The sequence below is a fragment of the Anser brachyrhynchus genome (genome assembly GCF_964034855.1).
Source record: "Anser brachyrhynchus genome assembly, chromosome: 1".
NCBI lineage: Eukaryota > Metazoa > Chordata > Aves > Anseriformes > Anatidae > Anser > Anser brachyrhynchus.
This window is the reverse complement of record NC_137694.1, coordinates 91,406,369-91,432,227: the sequence shown is the minus strand read 5'-3', so window position 1 is coordinate 91,432,227 and position 25,859 is coordinate 91,406,369. Positions and strand designations below refer to the sequence as shown.

Below are 25,859 nucleotides of genomic sequence, written 5' to 3'. Positions count from 1 at the left end.
TTGGCAAAATGTTGGCTGAGGTCTCCCTATTAGTCTGTCGTCATGAAGAAACAGATGTTAAGATCTCACCCTGGCAGATGTTCGTCTATCCATTAAAATTCCTTCTGTTGGAATAATAACCAGGAATGAATGCATAGGGTGAAGTTTTAACCATCCAGTGCTGGTTAAAGTGGTAAGCAGTAGATGGATATAACATGTTCCATCTTTGATGTGGACACAGATGCTCACAAAGATCTTGTCTGTTTACTTTTTACCTTGTAGTTTATTTGCTGAGGGGAAAAACAGACCAAAACTTTTTATTTACTACTCAGTTCAGGAAATAGTTTTATAACTGCACAGTTATCTTTGCAAACAAAGCTTTGCAAAGTGTTTTGGCATAAAATGCTGTTTGTTGTTCAAAATGAGTTGAAATTGAAGGCTTAAACATAACCAGAAATGAAGTGTTTCAGATCAAGTAAAGTATGTCATTCCGAGTGAATTTTTTGTTACTGTTGAATTTGGCTCATCAGTGGAAAAATAATTATTTACATAGCTGTACTTGGGAATATTTCAGGAGAGCATAAAATCTCAATGAACTTTACACAAAGAAGTTCAGGTCCCTTAAATGAAAGATCCTAAAATTGTAGCCCATACCTCCTTAAGGACTTTCTTGGATTCTAGTCAAGAATCTGTTCATCATAGTTATAGTTGTCATAATTCTGGATGCCCTATTCACACCATCAAAAGCTGCTTGAAAAGTTTGACACTAGAAGTTGTACTTCCAAAATAAACTGAAATTCTTTTCTGCCATCTTGGGGAGTTTTTTCAATGTGCTCTGAGGTGAAATACTAATTCAAATAAGCTCGTTTTGCCAATCAGGGCAAGACTGACAATTCTTACATTTATGCTTGATGTCAAACAGTCTTTCCAGATGAAAATCTAGTTTGTTGAGCTCCTTGTCTGTAAGTACTTTCTGATCTCTGCTTTTGTCCTTTGGCTGATATTAGTCTGCTTCCTTCATTTGTCAGAGATGTATGTAATTTCTAGAGAGTTTCAAGAATACCAAGCTGACAATAGAAATGATATTATCTTGTATAGTACAGAAATATCAAAGGATGTTAACATGTTCTGCAGTCATTGCTTATCTTACAAGCAGATCATTACCAACGCTTCTGTTTTACACATGGATAAATGGAAGCAGTAGCTTGCTTAAAAGATTCAGGCATATCAGTATTTTAAAACCAGGTTTAATCTGCAGCTGAGTGTGCAAGCCTTCATACATATCCAGGCTTTTGATCAATTCATGGGTGATGGTTCAATCTGTTGTATTGCCTAGAAACATGATCCTACAGGCAGTGTTGGCCATTGGGATGTCTGTTCCTACTCAGGCTACATCTGTCAACAGAGATGTGTGACCAAATATGTGGCCTGGGCTAGTTAAAAAGACTGCTGCAAAGTGTGGTAAGGTGTTGTGTAATTGGTGTTCTTAGCCCCAGGATGTTAACCCTGGGAGAATGCTGCATGGTTGGAATGGTCCTGCGCCCAATTGCATCCTCAGAGATGCATGAGGAAGAGTCCTTTACCCTACCTCCCTGATGTCTGAAGTCAGCCTTTTCATTATCTACCTATAAACTGGTAACCTCAATTTATTTCTGTATTTAGAAAAGCATAAGCAGCGGTAGTGCACTTTTTATTCAGAAGTGGTAGTTGATAAATTTTGTATGTGTGCTTTAACACTTGGCACCACAGTACCATTTTTCTTGTTGATAAAGACATGGTGGCATTTAATGTAATGGAAGTCATAAAGTCATTATTGAAAAGCTCCATAATTTGATCAGAGAGAGAATCAGTTTTGAATGCTCACTGGAGAGCCTGGGCTCATGCCACACAATTATTTTAGGGCACTTAGTTTACGAGATGACAATATATTTTCTTCAATCACAGACAGGCTTACCTTGGGTTTTATTTGTAGGATCATGTACTGCATCGCACGATTGTTGGTCTCAAACTATAACGTATTTTAGCAGACAGACAAGTTTTGAAATCAGTTATAGAATTAACACCACTGATCAATAATAACTAATCAGAGCTGGATTTTTGTAAGGCATGAAGGCAATATTGTGACTTAATTTGATTTCCTGATGAAACTTAGCAATGAAACTTCACCTAGGAATTCCTATATTGATGCTCTTAATTTGTGGCTAAACAAGATCATATGTTTCAGGAATTTCTACAGCTGTCTCAGTGGTGGCTGTGGTCAGGTTTAGTGATCAACATGAGCTCATGGTTTGTAGAATAAATCCTGCATTGCATATCTTTCATTTTTCTTATTACTGAAAGTGAGTACAGATTGATACCAGACAGAATTATACAGGCTTTCCCAGACTCTTCCCTGCCAGCTTTCTGATGAAAGCCTAGTTCATCTTTGCAGCATATGCCTGTCCCCTGACTCTTTATTCCTATAGGAGCTTCAGGGATGTTTCTAAACACATGTGTCCAGGGTCCCGAAGGACCACAGCCTGCGTGGGCTCCAAACTACTGGTGCTGGGAGGAAAGGAAGCCGTTCATTTTCTTTAGATGCTCTTGACCAAAACAACCAATTTTTTGGTCTTTTCAATATTGCCTAAAGCGTTCCTGCTTTTCTGTGGCTTTTAGCACCTTGGTTATCTCTGTGTTTTCTTGTGTGCTTTGTGCTACTTTATCAGAGCTGACCAGAAGAGGAAGACACAGCAAGTTTCTTTTCTGTCAGAAAAAAAATAGAGTTAGCATGGATTTGGTAAATTTATTCAGCCACAGGGGAAACTACTATTGCAAGTGTGGCCAGATTATTGAAACTATCTGACTTCTGCACCAGCAACAGTTTGAAGTCAATACAAGAGGTTGGGGTGAAAAATTAGAATCACCTCTTTTAACTATGAATTGTATCATCTAAAAATGACATTGGGAAAATCATCAGGACCTAGAGGGTAGATCTAGACCTGACTGTCGCTTCCCCTGATCCTGCCCATGGCCCAGGCCAGGCCAGGCTAGGCCTAGCCCACCTATGGGCTGATGTCTCAGCCTGTCCCCAGGGACGTGTGCGATGCCTAGGGCTGGGGCTGCCTCCAGTACCCTCAGGACTGTCCCCAGTACCCCCAGTCCTGCCGTGCTCCCTGGCTGGGGCAATGGGATGGGCCCTGGCTGCTGGACCCTGCCATGAAAACCTGGGGAGCTGTAACCACCATGGCTCCTGAGCTCCAGGGAGCCCCCAGCCCTTGTAGTGCCCAGGCAGAAATTAACAGTATGCTTGCTGTCTTGCTGCTTAAATGTGTGAAAGGGAAAGCAATAAGCCCAGTAATGCGCCTAACTGCTGGAAAATGTTGTTTGAGGGGGTTGAATAATGTCAGACAGAGATAGAGGAAGCAAAGAAAGGGCCACTCATCATGTGATGAAGCAGGCCGCACAGGAAGTTGTAGTATGGTATAAGTGGCTGTTTCAGCCTAAGAACAAGGGCAATCTTCATCCATCTATATTTTTATCTATCAGCATTCTTCTACATATATTGGCAGAACCTTTGTGTGGTCTGCTGCAGGTCATTTCATGGAGGCTGTGCTGGCTGGGTGGCATGGTGTGGAGCACAGCCATCTCAAGCCCATAGCCCTAAAGGCAGAGGTCGTGCCTTAGGGGCTAAGTGGCTCCACAGGTCAATGCCAGCTAATGTTTCCAAGATTATGGCCTTATTTGCTGCTTTTACGTTGATTCGCTATTTGGTAGTGCTGTCTTTTAGTGATATTTATTCTGGCTAGCCTGTGTAGCTATAATCTTTGTAAATATTTCAGAACTATGCTTTATTGCTTTACATACTTCGAGCGTGGCAATGGCAAAGCAGAAAAAGAACCTGGCTTCTTCAGAGCAGATGTATCAGCCAAAATAACTGATTTCAAAAATCATACTGAAAATAAAAAATGAAGTTGGCTTTTTTTTTTCCTTCTTATTTTTTACTTTTAGTTTTTAAAGCAGTTAATATTAATATTCGATAGGATGTACTTTCATGTGTTGTTTATGGCTAATGTTAATCCTTACTTAGCAGGAATTGATCTAAATTCTCTGCTGTTAAGTGCATGTGTAAAATACAGCTACAATAGTTCGGAGCCAGAAGCCTGTCAGTGGTACAAGGTGGGGAGGGTGAGAGTTAACAGGCAAAGTTGAAACAGGAGCAGTTCACACTGGATCTAAGAAACTTTTTCCCCACGAGAACAATGAGGCAATGGAGTAGTTGCTCAGTGCAGCTCCAGTGTTGGAGGGTTTCAAGACCTGGCTGGATCAAGCCCTGGGCAACCTGGTCTGATACCGTGGCAGACCCTCCTATAAGCAACAGCTTAGACTTAAAGGCTTCTTTTCTGAGGTCCCTTCCAACACTAGTTATGCTATTATCATAAATCAAGATAATTACTGTGATGCCAGATCCCTCCACCCTTACTCTATAACAAGTTAAGATGAAAATTCATTGTTAAAAAAGTAAGTTGCTGATTTACTGTACGGTGGTTTCCTACCTCATCATTTCATAGCTTTTCCTCTAGTAAATATCCAAGAGTGCTATGGACAAATTAAGATACGCTGTAAACTGACTTCCAGCTTCTTGAAATGCCATCTTGCACAAGAGGCTGCTCAAGTGATTTTCTTATTTGGAGTGGAAAAGAGAAAACAAAAACAAACAAATAACAAAACAAAACTGTATTTTCCTACCAATCTGAGAAATTCAGAGAAACCTCTGGGGAATGATACACTGTTGTTTTTTTTCCTCACATTCTTACAAACCTGAAACAAGTGAAACGAAATCCTACACAAATGCCTTTTTTAAGTAACATCTGGGATGGGAAAGAAGTCATCTCCAGAAGCGCTTTCTCCTCTTTTGTTTGCTCTCCTCATTTTTTTTCCAGAAAAGGAAAGGAGCTGTGCTGTGTATAAGCATGGGTTCATAGCTACATCAAGTTTCTTGTTTTAGGGTAATTGTCATATCCCTTAATAAGTGTCAAAGGCATGACACAGCCAAGCACAGGTTTGTTTCCTTCAGCTTTATCAGAATACTTACTGGAGTTTGTCTGCGATATCTCCATAGCTTGGGGAAGAAGGAATGACACTTTTTTTTTTCTCTTTCATTGGCTTTATGTCAGCCACTACTCTATCAAAGGACACTATAGGATATTAAAGAAAAAATTCTTCGAGAAAACATTTTTGAGGACACTGTTTCTTTTGTCCCTTATTTTTTTCTGGTTTATCTTTTCTTTATTTTTTGGGGGGTGGTTATCCATTCTCCCAGACCTCTTTCCAATCAGAATCAAAGTCAGGAATTGCAGTTGAAACTCAGACTGGAAGACAGTGAAAAATGCATTAAAGCTTAAAATCAAATTAGAACTTAAAATTAACATTATTGGCTCTTTACTTAGTACTTGTAGACAGAACACATTTTTCAGAGATAATGCAAGTGTTAAAGTGCTTCAGGGCATACTTACTTGCTGGTGTCAGCGCCTGTGGTAAAGATGCACTGAGAACTTCTGGAAAGAATCTTGGAAAACTTTTCTGAGTTTTAGTGAATATTCTGTTTGTATTTGGAACACCTTGGCTATCTTACACTTCTCTGAAAATTAGCTGAAAATTCATGTTTATCTTTTCTTCTTGAAAAGTATTTCATAAAACAAAACTTAAAATTAAGCTATCTCTGGAAAGCAGTCTGGATCTTATGCTTTCCACTCTACTGAAACCAACATATAAAATCCACCAAGCAGTTTGTTAATCTGCTCAATGTCAGGAAACGTCTTTTCAGGGTGTGTTCTTTGGCCTTAACAAATCCTGTAACCCAAACCCTCTTCAACAAGAACAAGCTTTTCCCAAAGAGGTGAAAGAGAACTGATTTCCTCCGGGCTTATCTGTTCCATTTCATTGAGACTGTCATTTTGGGATGGTAGAATGTCCCGTTCCGAATTATCCATCCTCCCAAGGTTTTTCCCCCAAAAGTCCTACCAAGAGAGTCACACAGAACTATATTGAAACTCAAAGCTTAAAGTTATGTTAACAGAAAGCAAAACAATCTTGGCAAAATATTTTCATTTATATGAGGTCTGGAAGACTATTGAATTGAGTAATGGCCTCCCTGTGATTGTTTTCTTCTTAGAAACTAATCCATGTTTACTTATACTTTCTGTTAATTGGGAGGCTGAATCTAACTTCTGTGGTGCATTAAGTTATGTAATTAAGGTTTGATTAAAGCTTTGGTTTCAGTGTAGGATTCAGCCTGAAAAAACCTAGTCTTTTAATAAAATTCATAGCATTGCTCTCTATTTTTTTTTCTCAACCCCCTCCCCTCCCCCCCCCCCCCCCCCCCCCATTTTTCTATCCTCCTAGGACTGCATTGAATTAAAAATCCAGGGTGTAACTTTGTGGATATTTGAGACTGAGATGTTTGAGACTTCCTGTTAAAGCATATTATCCCCGACTCCTGTTTCTGCAGTTGTAGAAACAGATGAGCAAGTGGGTCATATGGAAAATGGATTAAGTGTCTAGTGAGGTTTGTTAATGACTATGCAAACAGTCAAAACTAGCTGTAAAGGGACAGAAATATATTTATTACAAAGAATAAGTAAAGAATTTGTGCAGCATAAGTGTTTCAGACATGGAGGTAGGTCAGATCCTTCTGGCAGACTCTGATTTTTTGGCAGAAACTTTACCAGATTGCCCTGGAGTTTTTTACCCAAGACCAACCACCCATAAAAAAGCAGAAAATTCCAAGCCCTACAAGTTTGTGCTGTTCCACATTTTTCTTAAGTCGCGAGCTGATGAAGAGACAGTAAAAGAACGGTTTAAAAAAGGAAAAAAAAAAAAAAAAAAGAGTAGGAGGATGGCCTGAAATTTTTGAAAGTTGGCTAACATTAAGACTGAAATAAGATTAAGATTTAAATAACAACAGAAAGCAAATGGTGGTCTGACAGAGATAGATACTCTCTTAGATCTTAAACTAAAACTGCTTGAAGATTGAAGAGCTAGGCCAAAATAAGGCAAAAACAAACAGCCAAGCAAAACCAACAGGAACAACAGGAAAAATATTGTGAGTACTCCGTTTCTCAGGGGATTTCTGAGTGACTGGGTTTGGACCTCTCTTTGCTGAAGGCTATTTTATTTCCTCAAGCAATAACTGTAGTTTGCATACATGCAGGACTTCTAAAAACCAAAGTATCTTTACTTCCACTGGAAATGAAACAGAGCTAACTTAAAGCTGTATGTATGGAATAGTTTAATAGTTTAGCATACCTAAAGGCATCATTTTCTGCATTTTAAAGGTGATCTTTTCTCCATATATTTATGGTTAAATACTGTTTCCAAGGGTTTAGGTTCTGTTGGATCAATAGAGAGGACATACAGACTGCACTAAGGTATGTCTAGATATCACTGATGAATTATAAGTTGGTTGAATGGTATCATGACAGTGACTGTAATGGTAGTCTTCCATCAAAATACAGAGAATGACACAATGGCTGCTGCAGAGGTAACTGAGTGCACCATTAGAGCCAAGCATAAAAATCGCTCGACTGTGACAGGAAATTATATAAGTTTTACACAGGTTCACCCATAACTAAAATGAGACACTTGAGTTGGAAGAGATGCTATCTGTATCCTTTAACTCCCCTTTTGATTGCAAAAGGCAGCAACCACTGATATCATGCAGTGTCAAAATGTTCTGTTAGGTGGGAAGTAATACCTGAAAATTTAAAGATATCTTGGTGTTGCCTGTTTTGAATTTCAGCTGGGTATTATTTGAAAATGCTGATATTAATGTTGACTTCAAGAGATACTTTTCTGTCAGCTAACAGATGGAAGACAAAAGCAGCTGCCTACTTGTAGCTAATTGCCTCATTCAGGTGTTGCATGTGCTGAAAATTGGACTACATATAAGTCAGCATTTGACCTTGAAGGCTGCATAATGAGTTCTCAGTCATTTTTTTCATATCTGCAGAAACAGTTTCCATATAAGAGAAAAAGTTTAAATATATATATATTTAATATATAAAAATGCAGAGGTATATCTTCACAAGGTACTTATTGATGTATCTGCACTTGAGGTCTTCGAGGTCTTTGAAATAACCCAGGTCAATTTTTTTTTTTAAGTTCTATAGGATGACAGTAATTAAGATGTTGGAGAGAAGTATTAATTGGTGAAATACTTTTTTTTTTTCTTTCTTTGACGACATCCAAAAATTTCTTGTAAGACTCTAAAAATTCAAACATTATGATTTCATTCTTCCTGAATGCCTGTATAAACTGCAGCATGGGTAATATGCTATCCATTGAGGCATATAGGAATGTATTAAAAAGAAGTTACAGGGGAATATTAAATAGAAATATTTTTTTGGTCATAAATTTAGTTTGTGGTTAAAAGTAAAATGAAAAAAAAAAGTAATTACACTAATTAGTATCAAAGAGACAATTTAAATTGTGAACTTCGACTGCTAATATGAGGAACATATTGTGTTGATTCACACCCTAAGGAAAGGAAACAAGTTAATGCTCTACCCTCAAGTATTGCCCTTTCTGTTTCTTAAAACTGCTGGAAAATAGTTTTTTTTCTCAGAGGAAAATATACTTTCAATACTTTTAAAATTTAAAATATTTGTAATATTGAAAAAAAAATGTTGCATGCTAATTGTTTGAAGGTTTTTTTCTTTTTAATGAGCCTAATGATCTTAGGATTTGTCTTTGATGGAAGTTAATTGATACTTAGTTATTGTGCCTAAAATTACATCAGACTCTCTTCTCATTGTCAAATCTTGGTTGAATAAAATGCTGTGTGCTTTTAGAGTTATCAATTCCTCCTGAGTCTCAGTCATGGGGTGTTGGAAGTTTTTGTAAATCTTAGGTCAGGTTTATTACTAATATTTCAGTTGAAAAACAGTAATAGTAACTGAATAAACCTGATAAAATTAAAGGTCTTGTTCACTGAAAATCAAAGATGTACAGGCATTTTGTTTTAGGGACTCATTTTTACTTTTAAAAATAGTTTTTCCTTATGGCTATATTTTCTCTTCAATTTTTGTCTTTTAATTCTGATGTTACTATAAATAGGTCTGGAAAGGGACGTGAATTGCTCTTTTGTAAGGACAAAAATGACTGTTGAAACGTTTCTTTTCTGTAGTGCTACACTGATTTTAATGCTTTATAAATTAGAAATATATTTTTTTCTACACTGTCTCTATACATACGTATGTAATGCATCTCAATTCACTACTAATCTTAAATAACTAACTGCATAAAGATGTTTTCTTTCTTCAGTGAAAAATCTTTTCAGAAGTGTTGCATTCCTGAAAACTGTCTCATTTGTTTGAAGATCCAAGTGTTTTTAAAAAGAAAAACAGTTTTGCCAAAATATATTCAACCAGCTCTACCACCAAGCAGAAACTCAGTGTTTCAAGAAAATGGATATGCTTCTTGGTGATATATTGTAACATTGAGCTGTTGATGTAGTCTGAAGTATATGGGTATTTTTGTAATAAGCACGTTATACATAAAAATCGAGCCTTGCTTTATACCTGTATTTCTTCTGGATATATAGCAAGGATTGTACATAGCTGTCATTTCACTGTATTACTACAAAAATTATCATATAACAGTTTGATTTATGACAGTGTTTATAGTGCATGCACTTGCATATCCTGCAGAAAATCAATATAATCATGTCATGAGACTGCATCATAATAGATTTCCTAGCTTACTAGTGTTTGATATCACAGCCTATTTTTTACATGGTATAGGATTTCTCCCCCCCCCCGCTATAGAAAGAGAGAAGCAGGGAAGGGAAGCATTGCTAACCGGTAGACTTATGACTTTATGTCAACTGTGGGAAGGTAGCGAGGTATTTTGATTTATAAAAGACAGGTGAGCTTCAATCATTTGAATTTACCTGACAGGCTGTTGAAATTAATGCTTATATAAAACATTTCAGGCTGTTGAAGTTAATGTTTTTATTAAAAAGTGTTGAATGTGATGCCTTTTTTATGGCTAAAATGTTATTTAAAAAGACAAGAAGTCAAATTCAGCCTTCGATTTCAGAAAGCAATTTGCTTACATCTGAATTTGAACATGTATGTGAATTTGTGGGTAGACATTTCCATTTTCTCTTCTTTTACTGGTATAAATGGGAATTGTTTGCTGAATTGCCAATTCATGCTTCTCAGATACACTTCCTAATGTAATCATTTTGCGTATAAGCCATATAAACTACATTGTGGACAGCTGCTTTTTATGTGCAATTACTCTATGGAGGGAGGCAGGAAGGCAGGAAAGCAGATAAATATCCTGTGTCCAAGGAACTGTTCTTTGCTGGAGCACTCGAGCACAACCTTCCTTTTCGAGTGCCATCTAGAGGAGGCCCTTCTCTTCCAGTCTCCTGCTTAAAAGCGCAGGAAACACCCACGAGAAGATGGAAAGGTTTTATCCCAAACCTCTCTCGGGCTCGCTGCGCTGCTCCCAGCCTGGGGATTTGAGCCGCCGCCTTGTTAGCGGGAGCGCTCCCTTCTGTTTTGATGTTTTGGTGGTTTCGTGATTGCTACCAATTTCCTGCAGCCAAAACATAAATTTGTCATAACTCTAAGCCTGTGAAAACTAATTGAAATAAATCAGCCGTGACCACTTAGGGCCAATTGTGACGGTTAGAAAAGGGGTAATGGAACATCATAATTAGTTGCTGTTTCATGGTGCTCACCTGAAATTTTTGCACAGATTGGGGTACGCTGGGTTGCTTAAGTAAGTATTTGCACGCAAACTAGTGATATTTGATCCACCTCAGTGTCAAGTGCTTCCATAACTTTAAAAATTAAAGAAGCGGAGAGTCTCAAGTGGGTTCCAGTTGGCAGTTTGATTCAGATTTTATTATCAGCAATGGCTCTATAATAAGCATGAACTGTCCTCTCAGATTAGCTATGCTTCAGCAGCTACCCGCTCTGCGTCTCCCTCCTCCCCTGCCTTTTGCTGAAAATGGAAGAGGCCATCTGCAGGCTTTAGCTTGCTATTCAAGCTGGCTGCTAGGATTCTGGATGAAACAAGGCAATATATGTGCTTCCCTTCCCACAAGATGATCTTTCTTTCAGGCCTGAAAAAATCCTTCGCTGCCCTCCTGCCCTCTGCTTTCTCCTTTGAGCGCCCTCCATGCTCTTAAACATACAGATTGCATAATGGCAAATGTGGCCCTAGGTAGACAAACATGAAATTTAGCCTAATGATCGAGCTTTTCAGTTGCAAACCAGTGGGATTTATCTCCTCGATAAATAGCAGAATAATGACTTGTAATGATAAAGCTTTTTTAGATATCAACAAAATCCTTAGGCGGCTGCACATACTTGTTTTGCTGGAATTATGCTTGGTACGTTACTTCATCTGCTTTACAATTTAGCAGCTTGCAACTACTTTGATAAACATGAGCTGTATAAAAATTGTAAGTACAAGAACTGAAAAAGCATTTTCTTTGTTTTGATACTTCCTATAATACTGGGAGATTAATTACTGTAAGGAGTAATCTCCAGCAATCTCTCTTTGGTGAAGTTTATTATTAACGGCCTCTCACTATGGGCGTTATGAACTTGTTACATGCTCAGCGAGTAGGCAAAAATTCTGCAAGGAAACAAGCTTAAGAGGAGACCGACAGAAGCATCAACAATGTCCTCCTTCTCACAGAAGGGAGATTTTTAAGTTCCCTGAAGCCAAAATCCCTGAGTCACTGTGTCGCATAAGAGGACACTGAAGTTGCTGAAGCAATGAACTCCCTCCAAATTGCTTAAAACATTACATGTGTCAAGGAAAAGCATTTTGAAATGACTTAATCCATTACATAGCAAATGAGAAAATCTGTTTTGAGGCGTTATCTAGGCATACAATGCATGCTGTCGTTTGCAATTAAACGTAACTTATATTAGGAATCGTGGCAAAAAATTGTGTTGCCAAATGCAGGAGGATGTACTTCAGCTCAGGTGAGGGATCTTGGGATCATGAAAATCATTATTTTCATGCATGTGCAATACAAGGGAGAACTCTCTCCCGTGGATCCTGATGCCAGTGGTGGAAGCAAAGTTGTAAACTTTCAATTTTCTGTAGCTCTAACGTCAGTGTCCATAAAGAGAAGGATGGAGTGTAAACACGTATATTCTTTGGTTGCATGGTTTTCTGTAGGAATCTTTTTTGTTTTATGCAGTATAAAGTACTTAACATAAAGGTTCTGTAACCCATTTTTGGATTTGGATGGTTTATTTGCAGTAAACAAGTTGCATTAAGAGAAAAACAAAAAGTAAACTATTTATACTGAACTTAGGAAAACTACAAGCTGATGTTAGATATTGTTCAAAAATAAAGTGCACAGTTTTAAAAGAAAGCATATAGCCTGTGGACTACACGGAGCTAATTCAACAGACCAAGCATAGAGTTATAATTTGGAGGAGACTAAAATGCTCAAAACCTAGGTTTATAAATTCTGGCTTTTAGCATCCAGGGATCTTAAAGCCTACTTAGCTATCAACTGTGTAAGAGTCAGGCCTTGGCAACAGGCTTACCAAAAATATGTAGTAAACGTGAAAATTGGAGGAAAAAAAAAAAAGATAATCTTTAAAATATTACATAGTTTTTGAAATATTTATCTATAAATACAGTTTCTCCTGCTTCTCTCACCGAGGAAAATAACATCTCTTGAAAGCAGGGTTTATATTTGTTTTGCTTGGAGATGCCAAAGCAGAAACACTTGGAGTTAAGGAATGAGTAAAAAGTATATTAAATGCATAAAAAAAGCCAGAAAACAAAGTAAAATGCCCTGGAAGTTAATACATTGCTTATGTATATAAGGCTGTTCAAGGAATGAAAAGTCAGGAGACCTGTAATATGTTGTGAAAGCTCTGTAGTTGGCTTGATGCAATTATTGGTATTCTAAAATGTATTTGCTTTCAAGATACCCCGTGCAGCATGCTGAAGAACCATTAGTCATTTATCACACTAATACTCTACCGCGACTTAGTTCACAGGGCTTCTGGACTCGAATGGAACGGGCTGGATGCTGGTATAAATCCTGTGCCATTAATTTTGATTTTGTTCCTGAAGCCCATATTTTATTTTTATTAAAAATACATGACTAGGAAAGCTGATGTTTTATCCTCGGAACTACAACCAGATGCTTTGTTTAATTTCCAAATTAGGCAGTATTTCTTTTTTGTTATGTTGTGAGTGCTAATGGTCTTTAAGTGTGGGGGTTTATTTGGAAAAGTGAGGCGGGCAAGGCAAATAATGTAGAGTGCAATTCCTGTCTTGCTGAACTCTCCCTGGTTTACTGCATTATTAAATATTGCATAAATTATTCAATGTCCTTTATATCAAACAAATATTTTTTTGCAAGCAGTACAGTGTGAACAAATGGGTATTAAGTAAAACCCCCAGACAGAAATGAAATGGTGTTTCTTGGTGTTTCTTTTTTGTTTCTTGTAAAGAGAAAGCCCCCCCCCCCCCCATTTTTTTTTTTTATAATCACTCAGACACTGGAAGGAAAAAAATGGTAACAATTATGTGTACTATTCTCTTTTTTTTGTTTGATATTAAAACACTCCCATTGCGAGCAAGCCAGCATCTGGAACTTCACATTACATTTTGGGGAAAGGCAAGCGCCAGTGTGTTGGGTCTGGTCTCGCTCTGACAGGTGAGTTACTCCCATGCAGGTGAGGTACGGAGGGTTTTGGTGTTCTGGCAGCAGCGACCCGCTGAGCACGAGCGTGGCCTCGTTAGCTGGTCAAAGCGTGTCCATGCAGCCTGCTGCAGAGAAGAGGCTTGCTAAGAGACAGATAATGCCCCACAAAGCACAACTGTACCTACAGATTCGGTCCAAAGTATGTTAGGGCCAGAGACCACATTTTTATTTTATTTTTGAATCTCTTTGTGTCAGGTACGCAGCTCTATCATCCTCAGGCACCTCAGGAACTTTCCTCATGTGAACAGTCACGTTATATCCTTGAAGATGACACTCCTGTTTGCATGCACAAAAATACTGAGGCTTTTGAAATAGGGTTGCTAATGGAGGAGGGGAAGGAAAAAAAAAAAGGCATAGTAAGGAATAAAAATGTTTTTAATGTGCACAGAGGTGGCCGGGGAGAAGTTTTTTTTTTTGTTTCCCCCCACCCCTTCCTTTTTTTTTTTTTTTTTTTTAAACAAAGGGGAATGCTCCGTGTACGAGAGCTTGTTCTGAATATTGCGTGGTCAGATTAGCCATGCTGCTCTGAGCAGTTTAAGGAGGTCTGGGAACTTGGTGGTGTGTTCCTCTGCCTTCCCTGCCACCTTCCCCACCCGCAGCAGCAGCGAGGGGATGAACGAAATAGCAGGGAAATAAGGAGCCAGGGATGGACAACGGCCCCCAGGTCTAGAAGTAGGAATTTTGAGTGCGCTGCGGAGTTCTGTGCATCTTTCCAGCTATTTTAAAGCTGGAAATGAGTAAGAGGAGTTGCGCTGGGGAGCGAGGGGTCAGGGAGCAGGGAGACTCCAGGCTTCATTACTGGATTTTGTTCTTCATTACTTTAGGTTGTCACAAACGAAGGGGTCGGGAGAGGGGATTCAAGCGCCTGGTCTGCGGAGAGCTGGAAAGGAAGCGAAGGTTCATTACACCGCTCTTATTGTTGCTTATATTTTCTTTCCAAAGATGTCGGGCTTAAAAAGGTCAAACCTATGACTTTTGTGGAAAATGGTTTATAGTTTCACTGTTTAATACAAAATGGATCTGATTTTTATATTACTTCATTTTGGGACAGAATTGTTTTAAGCACATCCGTGTTCTTGTGTGCGTGTATTCATTTTGCTACGGGTTTCCTTGGAGAAGATGATTGACTTCGGGTTGTTTTTAGCATCTGCAAGCATACGGGGTAGATTTTGTCACTTGGCCTCAGCCTGCCCTGCACCACATGCGATATTATGAAAACCTTTTGTAGCAGCATCTATATTAGTTGTGCTCGAAGGTGAAAATGAAGTGGTATTGACACATTAGAGGCTGCGCTAGCATCCACACTTCTTCCAGTTGCATCTTATTGAAGTAAACACTCGATCGCCACATACTATTTGATTTCTGAGGAAGAAGCTTGCTGTAGTTGCTGTTATCAACAAAGCCATGCTGTACAAAGGAAAGTGTTAATAATTATTTACTGTGCTGCGGCAGCATCCACAGGGTAGGAACAGGAAGGGGAATTCTCTCTGGTTTGTCGTGTAAACAGAGGAAATCGTAGCCCTGACTTCTGGAAAGTTTAGAGCCTTAAAGCTTGTGTTTTTATTTATTTATTTATTTTTATTTCACTCTTTTGCTTTAATCCTACATCACGCACACAAAAATCAGCCATATGCATTTTTGTCTTCATAAAAACATAAATGCTTGCACTGTATCAGCCAGTTAAGTTTAAAGTTGCTTACTGAAATAATCTATTCTGTGATATGAGGGATGAACTAATATGGAACAATATGAAAGGGAGCATAACACAGGAATCAGAGACAAGTTTTTAAAACAGACAAAACAAATCGCTATTGCTTAGAAACTTAATGGAGCTTAATTTTCATGGACATTGTTCAACAAGCAGGAAAACCAAATCATTTGTTTTAGACCACTAACTAGATGCTGTGGACTGTCTCTGTGTAAAACTTATATTCAGAGATTGATTTTGTTTTCACCTGTTTCACTGATCTGAAGTCACTGTTGGACTAGTCCTAAACTTCCATGTTTTCCTAGTGATCTCCAGGGGAGCTCATTCGATTTCTGTATGGAAGAGGGCCAAATTAAAAAGCCATACGAAAGAGCAGCACAGGGTATATATTATTATTATTATTTTATTTTTAAATTGATAAATGCAAATTTTCTTGACGCTTGGTATTGCAGGTCATTGTAATCCTTCCCCCCCCCCCCCCCCCCCATAAGAAATACGAAAGCAATGAGTTCTTTCTTTTGTGGATTAACTATCACAATTGGTTTATCATTTTCTCATATGTGAAGCTTATTCCAAAGAATAGGCTGTTCTAGAGCATGTGCTTTAGAATATATAGTTAGGACGTATTATAAAAATTCTGGTGTATAGTATTTATCATTACTGAGAAATGCTGCAGAGACTGGCTGTTCTCATCTCAAATTTTACTAGATACGTTCTTCATATGGAAAACCCTACTTTACAGGTTTCCTTTCCAAATGGACCATATTAAAATTCCTTAACAACACCTTACATTTCAAAACCTTTTCTCTCTTTCTTTCTGTTCCTTCATCTGTACCTAAAATTTGTGCACTTGCTAGTATTTCCTTGTATCTTATTAGAGAGTACGGAAGCTCAGTGTTGGATTGTTTTGCCTCTGTTTTAAAAAGAGATGCATTCTAAATGAGATCATAGTGCAAATCTGTGTTTTTGTGTTACGTGCACATGCACACACGCAAAAGGCAAGGAGGGGGGAGGAAAGGAGAACTCCTGAAATTATAATCTGCCGATAAAGAATCTTGCCCTCCAAATATTGTGCGGCTTGACCTAACGGATGTTTTGTGGCTTGTGTGTATTCAGAATCACATTCAACGATTTTATATACGAAGACCAGTAATTGCATTTCTGGCAGACAACTTCAATTGATATTCAACTTGTAACTTTTTTTTTTTTTAAACTCCTAACAACATTTTTAAAAGCATTCGTAGAGAGTTCCAAAAATCCTCTATCTGCCAGCATTTTATTAGGCTGTAAATATTGTTGGATTCTAGGTTGCAAGTTGTGTTTTGGGAGTAGCCCCACGTGCACACGGAGAATATTTTGCTAAATTATGTGCTTTAAAAGTAAGTCTTTTTAATAGGGGTATAAACTGCATTTGTAGTTTGAGACAGCGGTCTGAAGGCTTTTATTGTTTTGGGCAATGGGAAGAAAACATGAAAAAATGCATTAGAAATTAATTTGCTTTTATTATATATCACTTTTAGTTTAATAAATTTTACTTTTCCTTAGTGATATTTATTATTTATTTTATAATCTTTATTTTACCAAAAGAAGTTTTACAGCATGTTTTCATTTATAGAAATTAAGTGCGCTTTAGGTTTGCCTCAAAGACCAATGGGAATAAGGAATTATCTTCAGGAATTTGTTATAATTACATTATATCCACATGAGCACCAAAAGAATTTAGCATGATTAATGCTATTATAAGGCATATGAGGGTCAGGAACAATAGTTTGCTCCTGTTCTAAAGAGAATTAAGTACTAGCACAAGATGCAACTCAAAAACTTAAAGTAGCATTTTTTTTATAGCCAGGAAAATAGAAACAGTGGTTGTTTTATTAACTACTTATGCAGCTGCACAATGAGAAGCTTAATAATAACTACTGACAGATTTGATTTAGTTGTGTTGTAGATGAAAACTGACAAGTGGAAAAAACTTGGAGAGAATTATAGACCAGGTTTTCTTCTCTTTTTATTAGTGCACATTAATTGAAGTGACTCAAAATTTACTCTTATGCTTTACACTTCATAGCAGAACTTACCTATTGCCTCTGCACAAAATAATTCTCCTTATGTTTAAAATTATCTCTTTTTAGTGATATATAGTTATCTAAGATGAGGCATGTGAATCTTTTGCTTGTTGAGGTTCTAAAAAAGAGAAAAATGGATTTCAGTATTGTTTCTGCCATGTAAACTACTGTCGATCAACCCTGCGTGCTGCTTCATCCTCTGCTGTTGGGTATAGTGACGCATCCTCTGGCTTTATCCTGGTGCTGTCAAAGGTGCAATGAAATCCATTACAGCCTATTCTGGATGCTTTTGTGTGCAAATTTAGGGATGATTAATACTAAAACAAAATCTGGTATTAGAAACAAACAAGAACAACAAAACAAAAACACAATCAAAAAATACCAACCACCTATCAATCTCATGGAAATGATACATAGCAAACATAAAATGATGCAAGATGCAGCCACGTTTAAGGAAATATGAAGAAAGCAACAATTTTCCTTGTGAGCTTCCAGCTCTATCCCTAGATTTCACCCCTCTGAGAAAGGTTTTTGTTGTGGTGTTGTTTTTTTCTCTCCCACCCATCTCTGGTGGCCATATATAAAGAATAGTAGCCTGAAGGAAAACAGTAGATGGCAGTTTGACTTGAAAGAATTATTGTCTTATATTTTGATATTTATTCAAGAGATCTGTTGTTTTCGTAAGTGCATCATTGGTGTTTCTATAACTTACTACTGCATAAATCTAAATACAGTTCTTGGTGGCACAGAGTTCTTTTTTGTTTGTTTTTCTTCTCAAAAGGTTATAGAAAACATGGAAAAAGGACATTAGGAGCGAAGGGGGACAAAGAAGATCTTAGCTAAGAAATATTTTCTCTATTTTCTTACAAGTGCTATACCTTTGTGAAGCATGTGCGATCATTCATGGTAAAAGTACACATTCTGTGCATATTACTGTTATCACCTGCAGACATTTGGGAATCCCAAACCAGGTCATACCTTTAGATGAGCTGAGAAGTTTTTAACCTAAATGGCAGGCTCACAGCACAGCTTAGGTTGGATGGGACCTCTGGAGGTCGCCAGGACCAACCCCTAGCGCCTAGATCAGGCTGCCCAGGACTGTGAAATGAACCTGAAGTTCTTCTGATTTGTCTAATAGCTGTTCAGCCTCTTGAATTTACACTTATCGTTTTTCCCATCGCAATGTAATATTAAACAAACAAAAATAACAACAAAACCCCCTCCCTTTTTAAAAATGAAGGTTAAATGTCTGGCATAAACCCCTGGTCCAAAGACTGTGCAAACCCCTCTGCTTTTCAAAAGGAATGTGGGAGAGGCATTTGACATGGGTGTCCAGGATCAGTGAGAAGGGATTGGCACCCAGGGCTCTGTGCATCAGTGCTCAGTGAGCATGCTGTCATGTTTTTTGCTTGCTTCCCAAGAGGTTCATCAGAAGGAAGATGGCTTTAGAATATCGTTGCTTAGCATATCACCTGCACACACAAGCATACTTGTGCTTCTGCTGGCAGGAGTCAGGCAGAATATGTTATATTTATTAGTAAGTGCTCTAAGAGGGTATGCAGTGAGATTGCTATTGGAATTGTGCACTAGAGTGCCAATTTCTGTATGTTTGAAACTGGCTTAGAGCAGTGTGTGGAACTGTGTGTTTACATGAGTTTGGTAATACTGTTTTCCACCCTATGCGTTTTGCCCAATACATCACCTCCTAACAACATGCTAAGCGCAGTGATTAGGTTTATTTTGAAATATAGAATTTATTCCTCTGCTCCGTGCAGGTAACTCAGCTTTCAATAGTTCACTAAATGAGTTCTGCCTGATAATTTGAAAAACGTTGGTTTAATATAGAAGAACTAAATAGTGATTCTTTTCTCTTTTCTGTCTCGAAATCTATCATAATGATCATGCTTGCAAATAGATGAGATGTTCATGCACCTCTCGACCTTTGTAACTTGACTGGTCATTAGAGGAATATGGAAAGGGACAGCTTCCTCACATTGCTACTTCAAAGTGACCACAAATTATACCTTAAGGTTGCTTATTTTTTTTTTTTTGCCCAGGAGCTGAATAAAATCTCAATTCTATTTTTATTTATTTATTTTTTTCTGCTTGTAAAATAGTAGCTTGCAGTTGCTTGAGGTTGGGGCTGAGGGGGATCCAATGTCTTCTGCTTCCACACCTCCAATTCGGATAACGCATGCATTTACCTAATGTGCTTCTGCGTGCGTAAGGCTCCTGCATATTTAAAGGCTGGGTATTCAGGGATTATCTGTCATGCTTTTTCTTTTTGTTTTAATCACGCAAGGAGAGGCTACCAGTCCACATAATCAGAGCAGAAGGGTGGGGCTTTTTTCCTGTTGTATTTTTTTTCCCTTCCCAAAATCTTTACTACTGCCACATGTTCTGTCTGCTACTCCATTTGGGGGAAGGAAAAGTTAGCAGTCTGAGTTGGGAATTTATAAATCGTGTGTGTAGAATACTTGCTTGTTAACACGCACAAGGCGTTTAGCTTAAAGGCGTAATATTCCTTTTCAGTCGGTTCTCAGCAGTGAAGCAGGAAGTCTTGAAGGAAGGCATGTGAAAGTCAGAACAGTGCTGTGAACAACTGCCAGTAGCAGGGAAAGAAAGTATTAAAACTATAATTAACATTCACGGAAAACATAATTACAAAGTGCCTTATGAGGCACCAGTAGATTAAAATTTCATGTTTGTATATCACAAAATTGAAAATTACATTTATTTGTCTAGGAAAGCTAGAGAAAAAAAAAGAATAACAATAGTACATAGCATCACTTAATTAGCTCTTAATTGTAGAGCAGATTTGTTGCTGTGCTCCTTAAATTATATTTCAAAAAAGATTCAAACTGTTGTAAACTTAATTAAAAACATGAGTATTTTGTTTAGTAATCTTGGTCTCCCCTCCAAACCCTGCACCCTCAAGATTAGTAGCGGGTATATTGGTAAAATAAGTAAATAAGAAATCAGCCTGGTGTATCAGAGAAAAGGACATTTTTGCCGCACAGTTTAATTAAGCCCCAAGTTAGATAATTGGAGGTTCCATGGTGTGATGTGTCTCTGACTCTTGTTTTCAATCTAGATAACTTTGTCCTTTTCAAATGAATTTTACTGATTTTTACAAAGGTGTCTTGGTCCTTTTCTCCTCAATGTTAAATCCGTAATCCCATTTTAAGTACGAGCAGCATTAAAGGCAGTTAGTAGTAATTACTGCATGTGTACTTTGATTCAGAAAAATCAGAGGTTTAGGGATTGGTATCACGCTACTAGTATTCTTTGTTGCAGATGATTTGCAGATGAGGTTAATTGAGCCATCTTACTCTATGGCTTTTATTCTGACATGTAGGTCACAAATTGAATCATAAACCGTACAGTAATAATCAGCACATACCCTTTAAAGACTATCCCTGATGAAACTCAGTATGAAATAAACAGTTACATTTCTCAAAGCCTGCTCTGAATTAGTATCTATAGCACAGCACAGTATATATTATTACAAAAAAAAAAACAAAAAACAAAAAACCACATTTTCTTATATTAATGGATATGATAATTTGCAGTAATTGTATTTAAAAAAGTAACCTTTTGTATTCAATGTTTCATTTTTAGCAAATTTCTCGAATCAATAAATCAGAAAATTTTCTTCAAGGTAATTGTTTGGCATGGCAAAATTACAAAACCATACAGAAATTAACTGTAGAGACTTTAATGTGGATCTTCTGCTTTGCAGTGCAACAAAATTAGCTTCCCTTGATTCAGTAGGAAAAAACAAAAAAACAAACAAAAAGCCATAATAGTATGCATCCCAAAGTCCTAGTAATTGTAACAAGCACTCTTTATTGCAATGGAAAATAATAGAAGTGAAGCCAGTTTTGATAGTTTCTCATCTGAAACTAGTTTTAGTGCAACTCTCCCTGCATTGTACCCACCATGAAAATTTGAATTATATACTTGTGGCTTGAAAGCATGAGATATATATGTCTTACAATCATTCCACTTTCTAAATATGTTTCACTTCAGAAATACTTGGGGGTTTGCTCACAATATTCAAGCTATGTGGCAAGGTACAAATCAAATTATGGAATGTTTAGACTTTCTAAGATTTGAGGGGGGAAAATATATATTGCCTAGCACAAATTATCTCATTTATTAAATTATGTTGAATAGAATATACAAAGTAGAGGTTGAATCTCATTTCACTTGACTGCTGAAAGAAACCAATATGAAGTACCATTACTCTATGATCTTGTTCTAATGTCTCTGTTACTTAAAACATTAAGTGCTGCGCAATTTGAACGTACGGGACACATGAACAAGCATCATAATTTAAATAAATGAGGTTTGTAGACAGCACATCCAAAACACAGAAGGTGTACTCTCTCATTTGTGGGCATATTTTCATCACAATGGAATTAGGATCTTTTTTTTTGTTGTTCAGCTTGCACACTTTGGCACATGTCAGTTCAGGTATATAAGAAATACGTAAACAAGAAATATGATGTTTCACTAAATATTCCAGAAAACATCTTTGGAGAAAAGAGCCTTTTTTCACACTGTGTTGTTTTTGAAAAAAAAAATCCTTGAATTTGCAGTAAAAATACACAGTGTATTATCGCATTGTGCTTTTTTTCAGTGTAAGGTCAGAGAAATAAAAAACAGTGGATGGCACTTGCCAGTATAAAAGCATGAAACGTGTGGTTGTGTAACAGAAAGGATGTTGGCTAATCAGTTATTCTGCATTTAAATATGGTTTTAAACAAGATTAGGAATCCAGACTATGCAAGAGATTTTCAAGTCCAGGGGTCAGAATACATGCTAATGAGATAAGAAGAATTCACAAAAGCTTACCTGCATTAGAAATTCACTTCTCCTTAAATAAATCCTTCAACCACAGTACTTTTGGCCATGTTTTTTGACCTGTTAATGCCTAAATTATATCAGACTACCTGTTAATTTAGAAATAATCTGTCTCTTGAGGAAAAATCTGATCCCCCTCCCCCATGGAGGGCCTTAAATACAAAACTTCTTGATATTTTTTGTGGGACTTATGTTGTATTTCTTAAGTCTGATTGCATTCTTTGTATTCTAAGGTAAAGCAGAACAGGTCTGATTGCTGCAAGGTCTTGGTAATGCACGTGAATACGTGGAAAAGAGAGAGCCTTATTATTTTCAGCTTGCTTGCTTCATATGAAGGGATGATAATAATAAAAATAGTCATATCTTATTAACTAGATTGTCAATGCTAGCTATACTGAAAGGGTATTTTGATTTTGTGACCTTTGCTGAGAGTTTCTTTGGATATTTCTCTTCTCAGGAAGAAGCATGGTCTGGACTGTAGAGAGGATTATTGCAGGTAGCTCTGCTGTGTCCGAGGGATGCACAAAATAAGCTTCTTCCCTCTTTCATTCTCTAGCCATTCCTAAAGATGAAACCTGATTTCTCATTTTATCAAACCAAGAGTGATATGAGTTTACTGTTCTTAGAGATAAAACGCTTTTCCAACTTCTGTGATGAAAATTCTGATTAAATGTTTAGTTTTATGGATGTGTGTATATTTTGTAAACAAATAGGAAAGTTTTTAGCACGCTCAGCATCCTGAACATTATTGAACAATGTTTCCTATTTTAACTCAATGTCATTTCATTTGAAAATTGAAAAAAATCTTTTTAAACTGATGAAGATTTCACTTCAACTTAAAAACTTGAATTGTCGCTTTGAAAGAGAGCATACTTGTATTTTAAATCAACCTACATTTGTAGGCTTTTTTTTTTTTTTTTTTAAATGAGTGTGAATATACCCTGGCAATTGTAGTGCACTTGTATGGCATGTCCTACCTTTTGGCACAAAAGTAGGTCTGCTAACCGTAATAAAACAAATCGTAGTGCTAAAAATGTTTGGTAATCACTATAATATGGATAGCCAAGTACTTTCTTTCAGTCTGGTTTGTTCAAGAGAAACTGAGTTGTCTCTGTCATGGCTATCATCGAAGCAAAAAATGTCAGTTTTCTGCTTCTTCTTTCACTTTTAATGAAAATTAGATGTTTATTTTATTTATGCATTGCCATACACCATTTTTAAAATGTGTTTCCCCAATAATCTGTTTTGTGAAAATTCCTGCTTCAGTTCAGGACAAAAATGCTTGTAAAAATCGTTTCCACCAGTGTGGAATATTTTTCTTAATCAGCTTGGATGTACTGTGGTTAAAAATCAGACCAAAGGAGAAGTCTGACGGGACAGTGTATCACATTCTGGATAAACTCATTCAGAATGGTAAACCTGTAGGGAAAAGTAATTACTCCAGGAAATGTATAGCTGCTGCTAATCAGACTTTATTACACATAATGTAAAGAGATGCTATTGATGTGTTTGTTTGTTTTTCCTCGACAAGGAGGAAATTTTCCAAATGTTTTCCAAAGCCACTTTCCCTCCCCTCAGTTTTGTCTCAGGAATGAGATGTCATTCATAGCTGTGTCTGCATCAATTGTGCTTTTATGAGCAATTAAATAATTAACAATGTTGACATCTGAATTATCTTTGCTTGCCATCTCAGTTAACCCCTTACTGAGACCTCTGGGAAAATTATACTTCTCAGAGCCAACACTTCAGACTTGAGCAGACACTTCTGCTTCAATTCTGTGGTTTCACGCTCATGTCTTCTTTCCTGCTGTTACACCTGGAGATTTAGGAGTTGATTCTGCAATGTATTTAGCACTTTGATGCAATGCAGCGAGATACTTCAATAGCAAAGCCAATGAGACTGTTTGTGCTCTTGAAGTGAAACATGTCCTTAAGCAAATTACTAATTGGAGCAGCTTTCTTAATGCCTTTTTGTTTGTTTCTTCCTAAGTGAAATCGGTTCCATTTTTCACAAGAAACAGTGCATGTTAAAGAAATAAAATATTTATTTGACTCTAGCTTATACCAAAAATTTAGTATTTTAGTATTTTTTCAGTATTTTTTTAACAAAAAAAAAAAGTGTGTTCAGATTAAACTGCAGCAAGGACAGCATCTCGTATATTTCAACGGGTCCTCTTTCATACTGTCCTTGGGTTACCAAAATACAGCCTGGGAATCAAGTGATGGTCATGTATCAGATCACTTTTTTTTTTTTTTTTTACATCATCTTAACTGATGAAAGTAATGTATTCTCTATTGTTTCAATACACCTTAAACATTAACAACAGTGTTGTGATCAAGCCAAATCAGAGCTTGTACCTTAATGAGGGCTTAAAGAAGAAAAATCATTCCCTTGGCTTTTACTAGCCATTTATCTCAACAGCGCAGGCTATTATCAGGAAATAAACTCAGATCCAATTAGCTTTATCACTTAATTAGAAGCATATTTTTGGATTTATGCTTTACTGACCTTAGTGCTATGGAAATGAAAATATTCAACTTCTGAAGAAACTCTGGAAGTTAGCACCTCTCCGTTGATTAAATTGTGCTGTTTGATGCCAGTCAACCAGTTGTTCATTTGATTCTACAAACAATAATCTGATAAATGTGTTCTGATAGATACTTTACTCAGCTCTAGGGATTCATTCACTGCACGTCTTTCTCATGCAGACAGACATCCCCAGCACCATCACCTTTTGAAAGGTAAGAAAGCATTGTAACAAACATTGAAATAGGTCATTTGAAGGAAGAGCGTATGAAACCATGAGGATCCTCGGAGAGCCTTCTCTCTGTTTGGAGAGAATGAATAACTGTGCTACTGGTTTTGGTTTTGTTTTAATAATAATTGTTTTTTCAGTTGTGAGGTTTAGATTGGGTTATTAGCATTTTGTTCTGTTTCTTAAGTTAACGCCTACTGCTGCAGAGCCCAAAATCTAGCCTTGTGTCCTGGAGCCAACTTCCTAGGCAGTGCTTTTTTAGGTGTGTCCCCAATGGAAATGAAGTTTCCTTAGTTTTCTGTCCCATCCTGTTTCTCTCTTCTCACGTCCTAAACAATATCAAAATTCATTGCCCAGTCTTAACCAAACTTAAAAATGAAGCTTAATTCTCAGAGATGATTTAAAGTACAGTAAGTTTCCTAATAGATATCCAGGAACAGGAGACAGTGCCCCCAGATAGTGCTTCAGCAGAAGGAGACTATTTCCCAGTCAGGAATCCACCCAGCAGCTTCTGACCAGCTGCTCAGCATGTGCCTAGGTGCTCTGGCTGTTGTATCATAGGGAGGATTTATATTTGTTATGGCCACTGAGGGAAAGTAGTGATCAAGAAGGTTCAAAAACCCTTAGAAAAAAACTTAGTGTCTTCTGTTTAGAGAATTACTTTTAAACATCTATACTGCAGCCACAGCCATTTGGTTTTCAGAACTACTGCAATCAGTGTGAAAAAGCTTGTCATGCTG

At 37.2% G+C, this 25,859-nt stretch overlaps 1 long non-coding RNA gene across 7 annotated transcripts in view; it reads left to right on the top strand.

The window, feature by feature from the left end:
- The window catches only part of LOC308199296, a 122,171-nt gene that overhangs the window by 80,318 nt on the left and 15,994 nt on the right, over positions 1-25,859 (top strand). For 5 of the 7 annotated variants that reach the window (XR_013954564.1, XR_013954565.1, XR_013954566.1 and 2 more), the window contains exons 3-4: positions 13,597-13,672; positions 14,545-14,617. The exons of 1 other annotated variant lie outside the window; for it this stretch is intronic. This is a non-coding gene — a long non-coding RNA (uncharacterized lncRNA). The remainder of the gene's footprint in view (positions 1-13,596; positions 13,673-14,544; positions 14,618-25,859) is intronic. One more of the 7 variants, XR_013954563.1, reaches the window with a different exon arrangement.